Here is a 16,883-nt window from a genome sequence, read left to right as displayed (position 1 = left end):
TACTCCGGAGCTTGAGTCAGGAGAATTGCTTGAACCTGGGAGATGGAGGTTGCAGTGAGCCAAGATCATGCCATTGTACTCCAGCCTAGGTGACAGAGTGAGACTCTGTCTCAAAAAAAGAAAAGAGGTTTAATTGGCTTATAGTTCTGCAGGCTGTACAGGGTTCTCCTGTGAAGGCCTCAGGAAACTTACAGTCATGGCAGAAGGTGAAGGGAAGAAAGCATGCCTTTCGTGGTGGGAGCAGGAGGAAGAGAGATGGGCGAAGTGTCACACACTTTTAAACAGGCAGCTCTTGTGAGACTTCTATCATGAGAACAGCAAGGGGGAAGTCCACCCCCATGATCCAATCACCTTCCACCAGGCCCCCCCTCCAACATTGGGGGTTACAATTCGACATGACATTTGGGCAGGAACACAAATCCAAGCCATATCGGTAGTGATCCTCTTTAGCAATGTTTTTGGCTTAGAAGTGTATATTGTATTATGTTAGCAGGGATATGTGACAACTTTCTTCTGGTATGTTGAATATTCTTTATTTGAACCTCCAGGCTCCCTCTCTACTCCTTCCCTTTCTACAGCATAATCTTGGCTCCATTCCTTGGCTTCTGGTTGGGGTTGGCCAATGAGGACCACCAGTGGGAGTGCAGAACAAGGAGACAAGGGAAGCTGGGTGTTTATTCCTCTGGGTCCCTTCCTGCGTTTCTGTGAATTAGCAGTGGCTCCGCTATAGCTTCAAGCAGCAATTTCCTGTTTTCAGTAATTGCTCCTTCCCCATGCTCTTTTAGGCCCAGAGATAGTAACCCAGAGGTAACAGCTTCCTGCTCTTGCAGGTCTCTGGGTACTTCATCATTCCCTACAGGAACCTTCACCCCTACACACACTGGTCTTCAATTACCCTTTTGTGTGTGCTTTCTGTTTTCTTCTGGGACCCTGATTCATATTCAGTTCTTTTACTTTCACCTTCTGTGTCCTTATGTTTTAGGTGTGTTTGTTTTTAATCACATATTGCTGAATGTTTGTAAAATCCAATTTGAGACTCTTTATTTTTCAGTTAAAGACTTTAGCTACATTTATTTATTGTGACTCTCTCTCTCTCTCTATATATATATATATAAACAAAAGAGGAACAAATTATATGTGTGTATATATAAATAATATACATATTCCACTTTTCCTTATTCCATTACACCTGCCCCTCTGTTTAGAAGTCCTGTGTTTTATGTCTATTATTTTGATAACTACCATTTATATTTTGTTTCTTTTTCTTTTTTCTTTTCTTTTTTTTTTTTGGTTTTTAGGAGTAGAGGGTTTATTAGGCAAGAAAGAAGGAAGGAAGAAGGAAACAGTTCCCCATACAGAGACAGAGGGAGGGGGGACTCAAACAAAGAGAAACCCCCTATTTCATTTTTTTAATCCTGCAGAGATGGAGCATACCATTTATATTTTAACTAGATATAAACTTTAGACTTTGTTAAACAGTCTGTTTAACAAAGTCTGAAGTTTATATCTATTTTGCCTTCTTTCCTAACAATACATTCATGGTAGAATATTATAATTCTGATCATCCTCTCTCATGTTACTTACTACAATGTGTTTTGTATTTTGGGTTTATCCTGTCTTCTATATTATTATTTTACAAGTCAATGTTTGTTTATATTTCCTTATATATTTTCTCATATCTTTTGTTCACTATCTTTATTGAATCTCAGATCTTGCATCAGGGATATTTTTCCTTAAGCTTGAGTCCTTTAGAATTTTCTTTTATTAAAGATCTATTGATGGTAAACTCATTCAGTTTTTGTTTGTTTAACACTGACTTTTTCTTTCTTGTTCTTGTTTTTTCTTTTCTTTTTTAGACAGAGTCTGGCTCTCACCCAGCAGGCAGGAGTGCAGCGGCACGATCTCACTGCAGCCTCTGCCTCCCCAGTTCAAGTGATTCTCATGCCTCAGCCTCCCGAGTAGCTGGGACTACAGGTATGTGCCATCACACCGGAGTAATTTTTGTATTTTTAGTAGAGACGGGGTTTTGCCATGTGCCCAGGCTGGTCTCCAGCTCCTGGATTTATGTGATGCCCCTGTCTCAGCCTCCCAGAGTGCTGGGATTACAGGTATGACTCACTGCGCCCAGCCCCTTCCTGTTCTTGAAAAGAGTTTCTTTAAGCAAGAAAATCTAAGATGATAGTTATTTTCTTTCCATATACAATAATGATATTGTTTCACTGTGTTTTGGCTTTCATTTTTGCTTTTGTCAATTCAACTATAATCGTCTTTGTAGGAAATCATTTTTCTTTCTTTTTATAGTCTTTTCTTTGTATTTTGCCTTCTGAAGCTTCATTGATTTGTTTCAGTGAGAATTTCTAAAAACACCCCACACGTTGATGTAAGGATTGTTGCTTTTTGACAGTTCTAGAAAAGTCTCAGCCATGGTTTCCTTGAGTAGCACCTCCTCCTCGTTCTATTATTTCTTCCTGGAGCTCTAACTGGACACATGGTAGACCCTTTAGACTATCCTCCAAGCTTTCAAACCATTATTTTATGTTTCTGTCTCTTTATCTCTCTGAGATGCATTCTGGTTCATATTTTCAAAGTTGTCTTATTTCCTTAACCACATAAAATATTATTATTTTTAAAAAGTATCATATTGTTCCAATATTGGCAGTCTTTATGGGGATGATTGTATGTTCTATTGTTTTTCCTGGCTCTCATTCATGATACGGTGTTTCACTGTGTTTTGCATTTTATACTGTGAGCTGTTCATTTTCCTTGGAATTTTATGAGAATTTGTTGAAGCCTGGGATGATGAAGTTACTCCAGTGAGGATTTGTGTTTGGTTCTTCCATTTGCCTTGGCATACTGCTAACCCAGGAGTAACTTTAACTTCTATACTTGAGTGATGTGTGTGTGTGTGTGTGTGTGTGTATGTGTGTGGTGTTGTGTTTACCACATTGTTAGTATGAATTTGGACCACAAGCCTATGTGAGAACTAGTCTGTGATAGTGAATTATAAAAACTAAAAAAAAAAAAAGATTCCCTTCAGGCAGTGACAGGGATGAAACAGGCCAGTTTACTTTATTACCTTTGTTTGTATATAGTAGATGCTTAATAAACATTTAGTGAATCAATGAATGACTGACTGAGTAGATTCTGAGTTTCTTGATGGCAGAGAAAGTTGCATTCTGTTCCCTGCCTTCTTATAATTCACTTATGTTAGAAGGGTATAATTAGATTCCTCAACTTTGGTGGTCCTAGAGTTTTCTTCTCTCACCTACATCCTTGTAACCTTGAGTACCAAGGCTTTCTTTCCATTTAGGACACTGCCTCATTTCAAATATTTATTACCCGTTTTTTTTGTTTTGTTTTGTTTTGTTTTGTTTTTGAGATAGAGTCTCGCACTGTTGCCAGGCTGGAGTACAGTGGCATGATCTGGGCTCACTGCAACCTCTGCCTCCTGGGTTCAAGCTATTCTCCTGCCTCAGCCTCCTGAGTGGCTGGGACTATAGGCACGCACCATCATATCCAGCTAATTTTTGTATTTTTAGTAGAGACAGAGTTTCACCATGTTGACCAGGATGGTCTCGATCTCTTTACCTCATGATCCGTCTGCCTCGGCCTTCCAAAATGCTAGGATTACAGGCATGAGCCACTGTACCCAGCTGTTACCCTTTTATAATACTACTATAATAGTGACTTTGTCTCTTGGTCTCTGATCCATTCCCCCCACCCCCATTTTTACATTATCATCCTAGTGATCTTTGTAAGAAATAAAATGATAATACGATTATCAAACAGACAGAAGAATGACATTGGGCATGCAAGGAACTTCACAAACCAGAGATTGCAGCTGAAGTCACTTCATTCACTTAAAAATCTCCAGCCACTTCCTCTACCTCCTGTGTTCTATACTTAAGCTGTCCTAGATTATTCATTATTTTTAGAACACTTCATGCATGTGAGTATCTTTTTGCCTTTGCACACGTTGTGATCCCATCTAGGACACCACTGAACTTCATGACTGGAACTAGGATGAGGCAGGTAAGGTGTCTAGGATGCAGAATTTAAGGAGGCACTCATGCTGAGGTTAATGCAAATTAGGTATTCCTTCTGTCTAAGAACTCCTTAATGCAATGGTCAAAGCCAAGCTTATATGTTACCTGTTTATCTTCTTAAAACAGGGAAGTAAACTGTGTTAAATACCATATTCCAGGAAGACAGGAACTATGCTTGTTTACCGCTATATCTTGATTGTCTAGAACAGTATATAGTAGATGCTTAATAAACATTTGGTGAATCAATGAATGACTGACTGAGTAGATTCTGAGTTTCTTGATGGCAGAGAAAGTTGCATTCTGTTCCCTGGCTTCTTATAATTCACTTATATTAGACCCCTAAAAGATGTTTGTTGTTTGAATAAATGGAAGGAGGGCCTGCGTAGTCCTATTCAGGCACTGGGAAGTGTCTGGGTGAATGGTGGACCTTCCCCTAGTACCCACACATTGCTTGCTGACAGCCACTTCCTCATGAGGTTTTCTGGCGGAGCATAGCTGCAGTTGGGCTGAGAGTAGCAAAGTTAGCAGGCCATCAAGTCACCTGGGAACATCTAATATACATGAATTCTTGGGTCCCTCTCTCAGAGAGTCTAATTCCATTTTTCTGAGACAAAATCCAGGAATCTGCATTTTTATAAATTCCCTGAGTGGTCTGGTAATCAGTAAAGTTTGGGGACCAAGACACTAGGGCACTAACAATCTAATTTTATTTTTCTAGATATTCATATGACTATTTTAAAGTGTTTGCTAGAACAATCTCAGGATCCTGAATGTTTTAAAAATACTTACACATCTGCAAATGTTTCTTAAATATGTCACAAGGCACCCGGAAAGTATAGATTAGGAGGAGAAGACACAACCACAAATATATTTGTGAGGCTGAGATCTAATCTCTGTTTGTTTTCTGTCTTCTATAAGCTTCAAGTTCCATCCCAGAGGATGCTGTCCTAAATAGATGGACTGGGGAGCATTGACCAGTCAAGAAGGCAGACAGGAGGAGAAAAATAGAACTTAAAATAATTCTAGTCTCTACAGAAAATAACTTCCTCATTGGAGAATGAATTCTATAAATAATTGAGATAGCTGATGGAACAAATAGCTGAAAGAAAAACATACGCACTTAGCGTGAGCCTCGAGCTGTTCCTCGGTCCTTCAGTGACGTTTAGATCTGAGAAGCACATCTTAAGCATTTGGAAATAATGGATGTCATGGAGGCGTTCTGTTCACAGACATTAAAAATAATCCACTCCCTTAGAAATAAACATTTAACCTAAGCCATGAGGAATTCTCAGTGAGAGACAGAAATAGCTTCTGTAGTCCCCATTGCTCTTTAATTTCTATTTCTACCATTTCATTATTCATCATTTCTATGCAGTTTACTTTGTCTGTTTATTTAAAATGTGATTCCAGACGACAGGCAACAGTCTCAGTGTTCTCAGTCTTGCAAAGCCCTTTCCGCCTTGAGAAACAGAAATTATATAACTTGTTTTCAATTGTGCAGACTGGGGAGGATTCACATGTTCAGTTTGGTGAGCTTCCAGGAAATAATTTTAAAGTGTTTATCTGAAGTTTATCCAGACTTTCTTGATCTAGAAGTTAGACAGGAAACCTAGCAGAGAATGGAAAGAAACTAGGCTGTGAAGAGAGGTCACTATAAGTGTAGACTGATTCAGCCAGGATAGCTCTTGGCTGCCATGCCCCCCAGTATTCACATGCTGGAAAGTGAAAGGCCTGATTCTATGACTTACATGATTTAGAAACTATGTTCATATTAGTGTATGCTACCATTCACTGTTGTTCATTGCTCTGGTTACTACGGCTGTGTAACAAACTACCCAACATGTCACGGTATAAACCATTTTATTTTGCTCATGATTTTGTGGGCCAGGCCTCTAGAAGGGGCTTTGCTGAGTGGTTCTTGCTGGGGTTGCGGCCAGCTGTTCAGCATCTGAAGGCTTTCCTGGGCTGGATGTGAAGCTGGCTTACTCATGTGGCTGCCTGTTTCCATTACCTGTCCGATGGGAGCTCCAGGGGGTTGTTGCCTGGAGTACCTGCACGTGGTTGCTCCATCAACGGTGATGTTAGGCTAGTCAGGCTGTGGGCGTGGGAGCTGACTCCTTCCAGAGCAAGAATCTCAAGAGACCAGGCAGCTCTGAAAGGTTTTTTTTTTTTTGCTCTAGCCTTGGAGATCACTCCTATCATACTCTATTGGTTAAAGCAGTCATAAGCCCACCCAAAGTCAATAAGAGAAGAGATCTATTTCACCTCCTAATGGGAGTAGCGTGAAGGATTTATGGCCATTAAAAACAACAACAACAACCATCACACTCACTAATACCAAACATTGAATAAAACATATAGTTTACTCAATCTTCACAAAAACCCATAAGTAGGTGTTATTTTATTCATGTTTTACAGATGAGGAAATCTAGATTCATAGAGGTTAGTGATTTTTCTGAAGTCACACAGCTAAAAAGTGGTTGAGATGGTACATGAACATACAGCTGTCTGTCTCCAAATGTCTAACTGTCTCTGTTAAGCTGTACAATGTTTTAAAGACTCAAACTTTATCTCACATCTTAGTCATTGCAGCTGTTCTAGGCAATCGGAAAATTCCACCCCATATAGAATGTAGGCACATGAAGTGCCAGTTGGAGCCTCCTGTCAGTCCCTTCAAAATGAAGTTTGTTCATTGGAAGTTGTGGCAAAATTAGAATTAGAATCTCGTGTGATACTGAGGGGGTCACAGTGCTCCTCTGTGATACTGAGGGGGTCATCACAATGCTTCTCTGAGGCTCCTGTCAAAACAGATGTTTGGAGGAGGGTCATATAGCAAAGGTATATATACATTGTTCATTGGCTGGGCCAGTGTGAGTCAAATGCCCATGTGGACAGATGGAGCCACACAGAGTGTTTTTGGGTCTATATAGTTGAGAGCAGATGCTGTCCTCCAGGATCCAGAGACAGGGAGGGAGGAGAGTAGAGCAGAGCTGAATCCTCAGGTGAGGGCAGTGGGAAGAAGCCAGGGGAGGGCCTCATAGAGCTCCAGTTTAAGCACAGAGACTGGAAGGCAAAGACCTTGGGGAGAGTCATTCCGTTTTTCTTATTTCACCCCTTCCTCTCTTTTCTCCACAGACATTTGTGAAACGTTTTAAGAAAGGGTTGTAGGTCCTGGAGAAAAGTGGTGGACTAGCTGGATACCCCTGCCCTCATGGAGTTTACAGTCTAGATAGGGAAGGGAGTCATAATAATTACACACTAAAGATCTAATTACCATTGTGATAGGCAGTGGCAGAGACTTCTAATTGCCTCCCTCCCCATTTATCCTCTTCTTTTCAGTAACCCAGGGCATCCTGGAGTAGTAGCAGGGCAGGCGGCTGGAGAGGGCAGTGCAGTTCCCAGCCTCCCTTACAGCTAGGAGTGGCCATGCCATTCAGCCGAGGCTCATAGAAGTGATGGGTGCCGCGTTCAGGTCCTGGCCTCACAATGAAAACTGGCTCCCCTCTACTTTTTTTCTTCTCCTTTCTCACTGGCAGGTAAATGGTAACAATTTGAGCAGACACTTGACATAGAGATGTGAGAAGGCCACATTGGGTGTGGCCTTGCCAGCCTTAGCCTCTCCCCACTGTTTTTATTATAACAGATTAGCTTTTACCCTAGATGAATATAGCTGTATCCCTGTGAGAATGTACAGTGTACCATAAAGCCATATGACTAGGGAGGTTATCTTATCAAGGGCTGGTTAGAGTGACCAGATTCTGTCCTGCGTAACTGAGACCAATAGAAACAGTTGGCAATCCACTGAATTTGTATGTAGAAAAAAAAAATAAGCAAAGCATAGTTTGTAATTGTTTCTTTTACTACTTTCAAAATGTCTTCTGGCTAAAGCCCTTTTATTGCAGACAAAAAAGGACTAAATTAGAATTTCCAGATAAAATATAGGATGCCCAGATAAATTTGAATTCCAGACAAATGACAAATAGTTTTTTTATAGAATAAATGTTTCATGCAATACTTGGGACATAGTTACATTAAAATTTTTTCACTGTTTATCTGAGTTCAAATTTAGCAAGGTACCGTGTATTTTTATTTGCTAAGTCTGGCAACTCCAGCCAGTAAACTCTTTCTTCTTAAGATTTATTTATCTTTATATTGGCAATGCCTGGCATATAGTAGAAATGCCATAAAATTAATTTAAGCCTTGAGATAGCAATGGTAAATCACCGAAAGATTATCTGAAATGTAAAACCAATGAAGACTGAGGGTTGTGCATTTTTTCAACAGTTTTAGTTTGCCATGATTAAAGATACATTGAGTTTTGATTCTTCTACAGATCATCTCAGATTATCTGTCAGTTCAGATAATCTTAAAAAGTTTCAGTAATGCTCATATCTTCCAGTATCATCTGGGGTCTAGAGGATTCTACAGATAATGGAAGCTTAATCCTTTTATTTAATTGTTAAAATTTGTATTTTTTTTTTTTTTTTTTGCCATGAACACTCTATCACCAGGGAAGCTCAATCATTTTAATGCCTCTAATTTAAAAGTTGTATATATTTTTTAAAAATGGAAATCTTTAAAAAATATGACCCTTAATTTTCTGCTTCTTAAGCAGCATTAGACAAATTGGTCGACTTTATTTTTTATTATTTATTTTTAGAGACAGGGTCCCACTCTGTCACCTGTCTGGAGTGCAGTGGTGCAATCATAGCTCACTACACCCTTAACTTCCTCTGACCTTTTGCCTCAGCCTCCCAAAGTGTTGAAATTACAGGTGTGTGAGCCCAGCCAAATTGGCTGACTTTAGAGCAAACTTAATGATCTTTCTCCTTGCCTAATCTCCTGCCATAATCTTTGGTGATTTTGATGTTCCTCCTGGTGACTCTTCTTAACACCTGAAGCCCCAGCTCCATGTCTCTTGTATGCCCTTCAGGGCATCAATCTCATCATCACTTGAAATGGAACCACTCTCAGGATCTGAAACTTGGAATTGTCCTCTTAACCATGGTGTATTTTCCCCTTCTCTCATGTCCTCTCTTCTGCTGGCTATTCTTTGCATTCACATTGTAACTTCTTGACTTTTGGCCCTTTCCTGGATACTAGCCCATTAGCTTTCCTGCCACTGTGCCAAGTCAGCCATTCATTGATGATTCAATGCTTAGGCCTGGCTTCCTCACATACGGCTTTTCAGGAGAGAGGCATGAGACTAGAGAGTGGTTACACCACCCATGCCTGCTATTTATGCTCGGGGAGAGTTTACTGGTGTCTAGTGGTCCTTCATTAACACTTGATGCCATATTGAGTTATTGTTAGTGAATTTTCCAAGCCTTTTTTAATTTCTGTAACCATCAATAAAAACTTTGTCCTGACCCTCTTTCCTCTACCTTCTCCCTCCAATACCTACTACTCCCTAGCATCAGTTACCACTTCTAAGCAGATGACCCTTATATTTCTGTCACTAGCTTCGACCTCCCTGCCAAGATGCAAACTCATTTCTACCATATTTTTTTTAATTCTTCAAATCAGCTACTTCTCTTTACTTCCCGGTTTCTGTTAATGAATGTGTTAAATGGACAGCAGTTTCAGGGTATAAACCAAGAGTTATTTTTGTCACTTACTGTTTCTTTTAACTTCTGAACAAGTAAGTGGTTTATCTTCTGCTGGGGATAGAGGAGGCTGATAACTCCTCTATTCATTCTTAGATAATAGAAAGCCTTTCACAAGACACAGTCTTGATACACAAATTAGAATGTCGGGTCTAAGACCTTAACATACCAGTTTTCATTTAAGCACTTCTTTGCCCGGTGAGGGCTAGCTGTGGGGGCCGGGGGACATTCCTTTGGGGTATGATCAGCTTCTACTTTTCTCACTCACCTCGTCCTAGACTCCCCAGCTGCTGCTCCTGAATCCACCAACATTGAAGAGACTAGACATAAGTAAGGAAAGGTACATTTTCACTTAATAGACATTACCATGAGATGGCTTCATGCTTTCTGGACTGGGCAGATGTTTATATTTGGCTTTTCTTCTTGGGGGCGCTTCTGTGGGCTCTTTGCAAATCCCATTCTGGCTCCTCTATGACCCCTATGAGGTGAATGATGCCTCTCCATCAATGGCAACTGCTGATCCCCAAGGATACTGACTCTAAAGTATTAATACATTCTCCAGGCTATTACTGCTGGGCTCCCCGGGCCTGGAAGGCCATTCTCTAGGGCAAGATCCCTTTTATAATAGCCCGAGGCTCACGTTCCTGCTGCAGGTTCCACATCTGATCCCCAGGATTCCTATGCCTTTGATCTGAGGAAAGTTTAATTACTACCCAGTTAATGGCTCCTTAGTCTGTATCTAAAGAAGGCTCTCGTTTTCTCAGGCAGAGTCTGAACCATGTCAAACTGTCTGAGCAATGTCCATCAAGGCCCTGTTACTGTGTTAGAGTGAAGGGAAAGTTTCTCTTATACCTTCCCTTAGATGGCTGGCTACTCCTCACAGCAGGGCGTCTTCCAAATACATTCTCGCAAATTCTTCTCAGATTTCAACTCTCTTGGGTCTTCTATGTCCTTGAACTGAAAGAGGATCCCCGAGAGGTGTATAACTGACTTTCCAGCATTTCACTTGCAAATTTGTATTTCGTATCAGCTAAATTAATTTGTATTTGTATTTAGCTGGTCTGTCTCACACATCTCCTTTGGTATCTGGTATCTTACGTATCTTGGGGCCTCAGTCAAAACTTCTAATTTAACATCTTGTTTCACATGCTTTCCTCTGCCATGCTGGTTTGAAATCTGAATCATCTTTGAGTCATCCTTCTTTCTTAACTCCCACATCCAGCTAGTAAATTCTACTGATTTTATGTCTCAAACCCTCCTTTTCTCACTGCCAACACACTGCTTCAGACTTTCATTTTCCCTTTTACATTGGCTTAGTGGCAAGGCGGTAGTATGACTAGGTAAGTGTTTGTGCTCTGGATCCAGTTTGGTTGGGTTTGAATCAAGCTACACCACTTTTTTTTTCTGAGACAGAATTTTGCTCTCGTTGCCCAGGTTGGAGTGCAATGGCGCAATCTCAGCTCACTGCAACCTCCACCTCCTGGGTTCAAGGGATTCTCCTACCTCAGCCTCCTGAGTAGCTGGAATTACAGGTATGTGCCACCATGCCCGGCTAATTTTGAATTTTCAGTAGAGACTGGGTTTCACCATGTTGGTCAGGCTGGTCTCGAACTCCCAACCTCAAGTGATCTGCCCACCTCGGCCTCCCAAGGTGCTGGGATTACAGGTGTGAGCCACCGTGTCCTGCCTACACCACTTATGAGCTTTGTAATCTTGGCTAAAGTTATTGAATTTCTCTAAGCCTCAGTTTTGTCATTTGCAAAATGAGGATAATAATTATTTCATAAGAATGCGTAAGAGTTGCATAGGTAATAAATGTAGAATGCCTTGAATATCACAAAGTAATGTTGGAAATATGATCCCTATCATAATTATTTTTGAATTGCTTTCTCCATGTTTAGTCTTATTCCTTCGATCCAGCTCAGACACTACAATCTGTGGTGGAATGTTTGCAGAATCACCAGTGAAATTCTATTCCCTATCCTTAAGCCCGAGTAGTGCCCTCCCACACTGACTCTGTTCTCGGCTATTTAATTTGCTATGGCCAATGAGACAATAGGAAATATGCCACAAGCAGAGGCTTCAGACGGGTTTGCTTATAGGGGCTTGCCTTCTTTGGCTGCTGGGACCCCTTCTGGTACCATGGGAAAAAACTTGGCTGGTCTATTGGAGTCACATCATTCAGTGGCCATTCACCACCATCTGACTGCAAGCACCAACTGCTGTATATGCCAGCTAAGCCTACATAGACCAGTCAGCACCTGCAGCAGACTGCAGCTGTGTAAGCCTAGGCAAGGACAGCAGAAGAATTGCCTGAGTGTTGTCTGAATTGCCAACTCACTAAATGTAGAGTTAATAAGTGATTCTTGTTTTAAGTCACTGTCTTTTGGAGCAGTTTGTTCTATAGCGATGGGTAACTGATACACCACTGCATTAATTATATTAAAGGACAGCTCTAATTACATTGTCCTCCGTCTCAGGTGACCATCCTCATTTGCATGGAATAGTCTGGGTTTACATCTGTCTTCCTAGACAGTAATTGATAATGCCATCTTTGGCTCTCAAAATTGCTAGCTTGGATGGCAAAATCAATGGTCACCCTGCTTCTGCTTAAAATCATTATTATTTCCTGTTGTTTTAAATAAACTCTTTGGCCGTGTGGTGGCTCATGCCTGTAATCCCAGCACTTTGGGAGGCCAAGGCAGATGGATCACCTAAGGTCAGGAGTTCAAGACCAGCCTGACCAACATGGAGCAACCCTGTTTCTACTAAAAATACAACATTAGGCTGGTGTGGTGGTGCATGCCTGTAATTCCAGCTACTCGAAAGGCTGAAGCAGGAGAATCTCCTGAATCCGGGAGGCGGAGGTTGCGGTGAGCCATGATTTCACCATCGCACTCCAGCCTGGGCAATGAGAGCAAAACTCTGTCTCAAAAGCAAACAAATAAACAAACAAACACACACACAAACCAAAAAAAAAAAAAAAAAAAAAAAAAAAAACCAGAAAAGAAAACAAATTTAAATAAACTCTTTGACTTACTGTTCAAAAACTTCCATGAGCTTGTTTCAACGTATCTTTCAAACAGAGTCTTCCCCTGCCCCATTCCAAGCTTCAAACAAACTGGACTGTGGCTAAATCTCCAAAATACAACCTTCACTTTTTGTTCCCGCATCTAGTCTCTTCCATATGTTTCTTCCTATGTTTGTTGTTGTTTTCACCCATCTTAAACTCCTACTCCATCTTCGAAGCTGCTGGACAAACACTGTTTCCATTACATCTGTCCATTTTCCTCAACTGGATGTTGGGCAGCTGATGGAACCTCCATCCCTAGTTGCTTCTCCCAAGACATCTACAGTGGTGGTGACAATGAACCTTATCTTATAATACCTTAAGCAGTATATCCTATCCTTAGGTAGTTTTAATCACCTTAAGTAGAACAACAGCAGCCATAGACAATATGTAATTTGTCAGATTCTTGAGGGCAGGGATTGCATCGCAAGATGCAATCTTAGTGCCTGGTGTAGTGCCTGGTGTAGTGCCATGAGTCTAGGAGGTGATCCACAAGTGTTTATTTAGCTGTTTGAAGGCTTAAAGACTGAGGCAAAAGCCAATTGCCATGTCCTTTATACACAGTCTTTGACTGGGTTTCTTGGAAACAGACACTGAAGTGAGTAGTTGCTTGCAGAATGATTGCTTTTGGGAGAGACACCTGAAAGGAAGTGAGGACGACAGAATTGGGTAGAGGGAGAAGCTGACCTGAACATGGTTGTAACCAGGGCTTCAGCTCCCCAATTGGGAGCTCTGGAGCAGGGTTGGCCCTGCAGAGTTGTTTGCCATTGAGGCAAGGGGGCTTCCAAAGCTCACTTATTTGACAGTTCAGTCATAGGGACTCCTTCCAGAGCGCTTAACTCACTTTCCTCGATATCAGACCAACAGTGATCACTGCCTACTAAGGTCAGCAAGCTCAGTTTAAGGATCTCTTTCTTCTACCATCTTTTTCTGTTTCCAATCTACTGTGTGTTAGAAAATAGAATTTCTTATTTTCTTAAAATTTAGTCTAAATTTTTAATGTAAACTTTTTATGTAAAGGCCAAATAGTAAATCTTTAAGGCTTTGCAGGCCATTCTGTTTCTCTCTTGACTACTCAGCTTTGCTGGTATAGTGGAACAGCAACCATAGACAATATGGAAACAAATGAACAACTGTGTTTCAGTAAAACTTTATTTACAAAAGCAGGTTGCAGGCTGCGCTTATCTACAGGTCCTTGTTTGCTGATCCCTGGTCAAAATTAAGGCTAAATTCATTCAAAGTGAAAATTCAAAGAATTTTCTCATAAAGGGCTGTGGCTTAAATACATGGAGTTTGGGATTAAATTTCTGATTTTGCAGAGGGGTTGAGGGTCTATCTTCTGTGGGGTTCTGTCTTTGTTTTGAATAGTTAAGATTCCTGATTAAGTCACTTACCTCTAAGGAAGGAACATAATTCTCTAATGTGTGTGATATTTTGTGTTTCTGCTTTTATTTGATAAGAATGTTTCATAAAAAGTTTTTTCCCAACAACATTTGTTTTAAATTAACTACACAGTAGTGTTAGAGTGTATCTGCAACTTGAATATGAGAAAAAAAAAAGATTGTAATGATTTGTATTCAAGGTTGGCTTTCAACTTTTTTAAAAATCCTTTTATGACAACTCAAATTTCATTATTTATAAAAATAAACTTCATAGTTGGAATAATTCTTAGAGAAAGAAAATCAATTGGTTAAATAATTCCATGTCTAAAATCAAGTTACTAAAATGAAAGTTGTACCTGCTGTAATGGGAACAAATGGTCATTTCCCAGTTGCCTTCAGTGACATGTTGGAAGGAAGAGCATGGAGTGTAAGCAAGCAAATGATAGGGCTGACTGTAGGTAAACAGAATCCTCATAGAAAAGTACATTCACAATTCTTTCCATTATGTGGAAAACGATACTAATTTAAAAAAATCAATAGCCTATGCTATGTGTGTGGCTACCCTGAAAGGCCACATAAGTAGAATGTTTATATCCTTGGCATTACTTTCCTAAGTGACTTTGCATTTCACAGCTTTGAAACATTCTGAGACTTCACCTTCTGCACAGCTTTGAGAAATAATTTCCAGGTCTTTTTTGAGTTGTGAATCTTATCAAGTGATTGTGTTATCTCCAATCATCTCCCTTCTTCTGTTATGTTGTGAAATTTAACATGAGTTAAAACATTTGTAAAGAAAACCCTGGTGTGTCACTGGGCCAAGATTTTGTGGTTTATCTCTTGGTATGTTACAGGAAGTAATCCATTGGGATGTATTTCTCAAAAGAGGTTATCTAGAGCAGTGATTCTGAAGCTTTTGGATCTCAAGAACTCCTCTTTGTAAATTGTTGAGAATTCCAAATAATTTTTGTTTATGTGAGTTGTAGCTATTAATATAGGCTGTACTTGAAATCAGCATTGAGAAAAATAAAAAATATTTCTGCATTAATGAAAAAATAACAGTAATAAACCCATTATATGTTAGCATAAATTTTTTTTGAAAAATAATCATATTTTTTCAAAACAAAAAGAATGTAGCGAGGAGGATGGCATTGTTTTACATTCCTGCAAATCTGTTCATTGTTTTAATAGAACACAGCTGGATGAATCTCGTAGCTGCTTCTTGGATTCAGTTTGTTGTGATATTTTATGTTATATATTCTGGAAAACTCCACTTACATTCATGACAGAATGAAGGTAAAAAAGTTAAGTAATGTTTTAATATTGTTATGAAAATAGTTGTGACTTTATGAATCCCCTAAAAGAGTTGCAGGGACCCCTGGGCCATACTTTAAGAACCACTGGTCTGGAGGGATAGTACTGGATCCAGTGGAGCATGTCCTTTGTTACAGGGCTGCCTTGCTGGTTCTCACAAAAATCCATGTATACTTATTTTATATACAACCTCAACATCCCTGGTATATTTTGTTTTCTGAGTCCCTGGTAGATTAGCAGCTAGAGGAGTTGAAGTCTGACATCCCAAGTTGAGAAGTGACGGTCAGTGACAGCAAGGGAGATGACACAGATACTACAGGAACAGGTACAAATTCCAAAGGCATAACATACTCCAAATAAGAAGGCAACAGAAACATGATATCATTTAAAAAATACTGTGGAAAACCAAGATTTCTTTCTGAATAAGCCCACAGACCCCCAGCAGGTTTTCTGGCATTATGCTCTCTGGATCTGGGGCTCCCTCTCCTTCTAGTAGAAGGTCCTGGGTATGAGCACAACTTCCCAAAAGGCCTCCAGAGCTGGGCATCTGGTAATCCTGGCATTCCCTTGTGAAGGTGGCACCCAAACTCAGACAGTGAGTCCTGATTAGGAGACAGTTCTATTCTTCCTCTGAAAAAGTGGAAGTAGTGGAGGTCTGAAGCTACCTCCTGTAGCACAGATGCAAGTTGTGTCCAGCTGTGCTTGGCCCACTGGGGCCTCGCCATGGGCTGTTGAGTGAACAATAAATGTGTGCATTTCCTGCCTGTTGCCTATGAGTTTCAGCCTGCACGAAGTGATACCCTGGTGTTTACTAGAGCCCTCTGCTCCGAAGACATTCATCCAAATGGATTAAAACTTGGGCGTCTGTGTGTAGAGGGTGAAACCAAAAGCAGTGTCCCATGGAGTTTTTGACTTACATGGGATCCTTCGTTCTTCAAGTGTTCTGGATAAATGAAGCATAATAACATCTGTTGCTCAAACAGAGTAGAAAGTCTTAAAAGCTAATTACTTTAAAGCCATTTAAACACATTGCAAGAATTTGAAGAGTTCTTTCTCCAATACCCTTCAAGTAAATTAGAAGTTAGAAAATAAGGTGAAAGGAATGAAAGGTTCTAACACTTATATTTAGTAGTTAAGAAAATTCCCTTTAGTGCTTTTGAAACATTTTCAAAGTAGAAGTGCTTTCGGCTTCTACATAGCTTTGTAAAGTACTGTGTCCCGGCATGAAGTGGCTGTGTTAGTAACACTGCTGAGACCCTGCATGAAAAATGTGCCCTAACCTTGTTCGCCTTGGTCAGTCAGAACTGAGTTGAATGGATTTCCAACAGCTCTCCCCCTTCAGGTTGTCTTGAGTGTGGGCTGTAACTTTTGATAAATGGCTCTAATCTCAGTGCTGCAGTAACTTAAAAATAGTGTCTAATATTCCAGTTCAGAAGAAAGATTAATATTTCCCTTAAAAAGTTTTCTT

At 40.2% G+C, this 16,883-nt stretch overlaps 1 pseudogene; it reads right to left on the bottom strand.

Annotated features, from left to right (window-relative positions):
- Positions 1 to 6,719: 6,719 nt before the first annotated feature.
- LOC105705568 (nucleophosmin-like) overlaps positions 6,720 to 16,883 on the bottom strand; it is a 37,813-nt pseudogene continuing 27,649 nt past the window's right edge.

This window comes from Aotus nancymaae, unplaced genomic scaffold (assembly GCF_030222135.1).
Source record: "Aotus nancymaae isolate 86718 unplaced genomic scaffold, 86718_ANA_hifiasm-v0.15.2.pri h1tg000019l, whole genome shotgun sequence".
Classification (NCBI taxonomy): domain Eukaryota; kingdom Metazoa; phylum Chordata; class Mammalia; order Primates; family Aotidae; genus Aotus; species Aotus nancymaae.
Note: the sequence above shows the minus strand (reverse complement) of the source record. Positions and strands in the feature narration are given on the sequence as shown.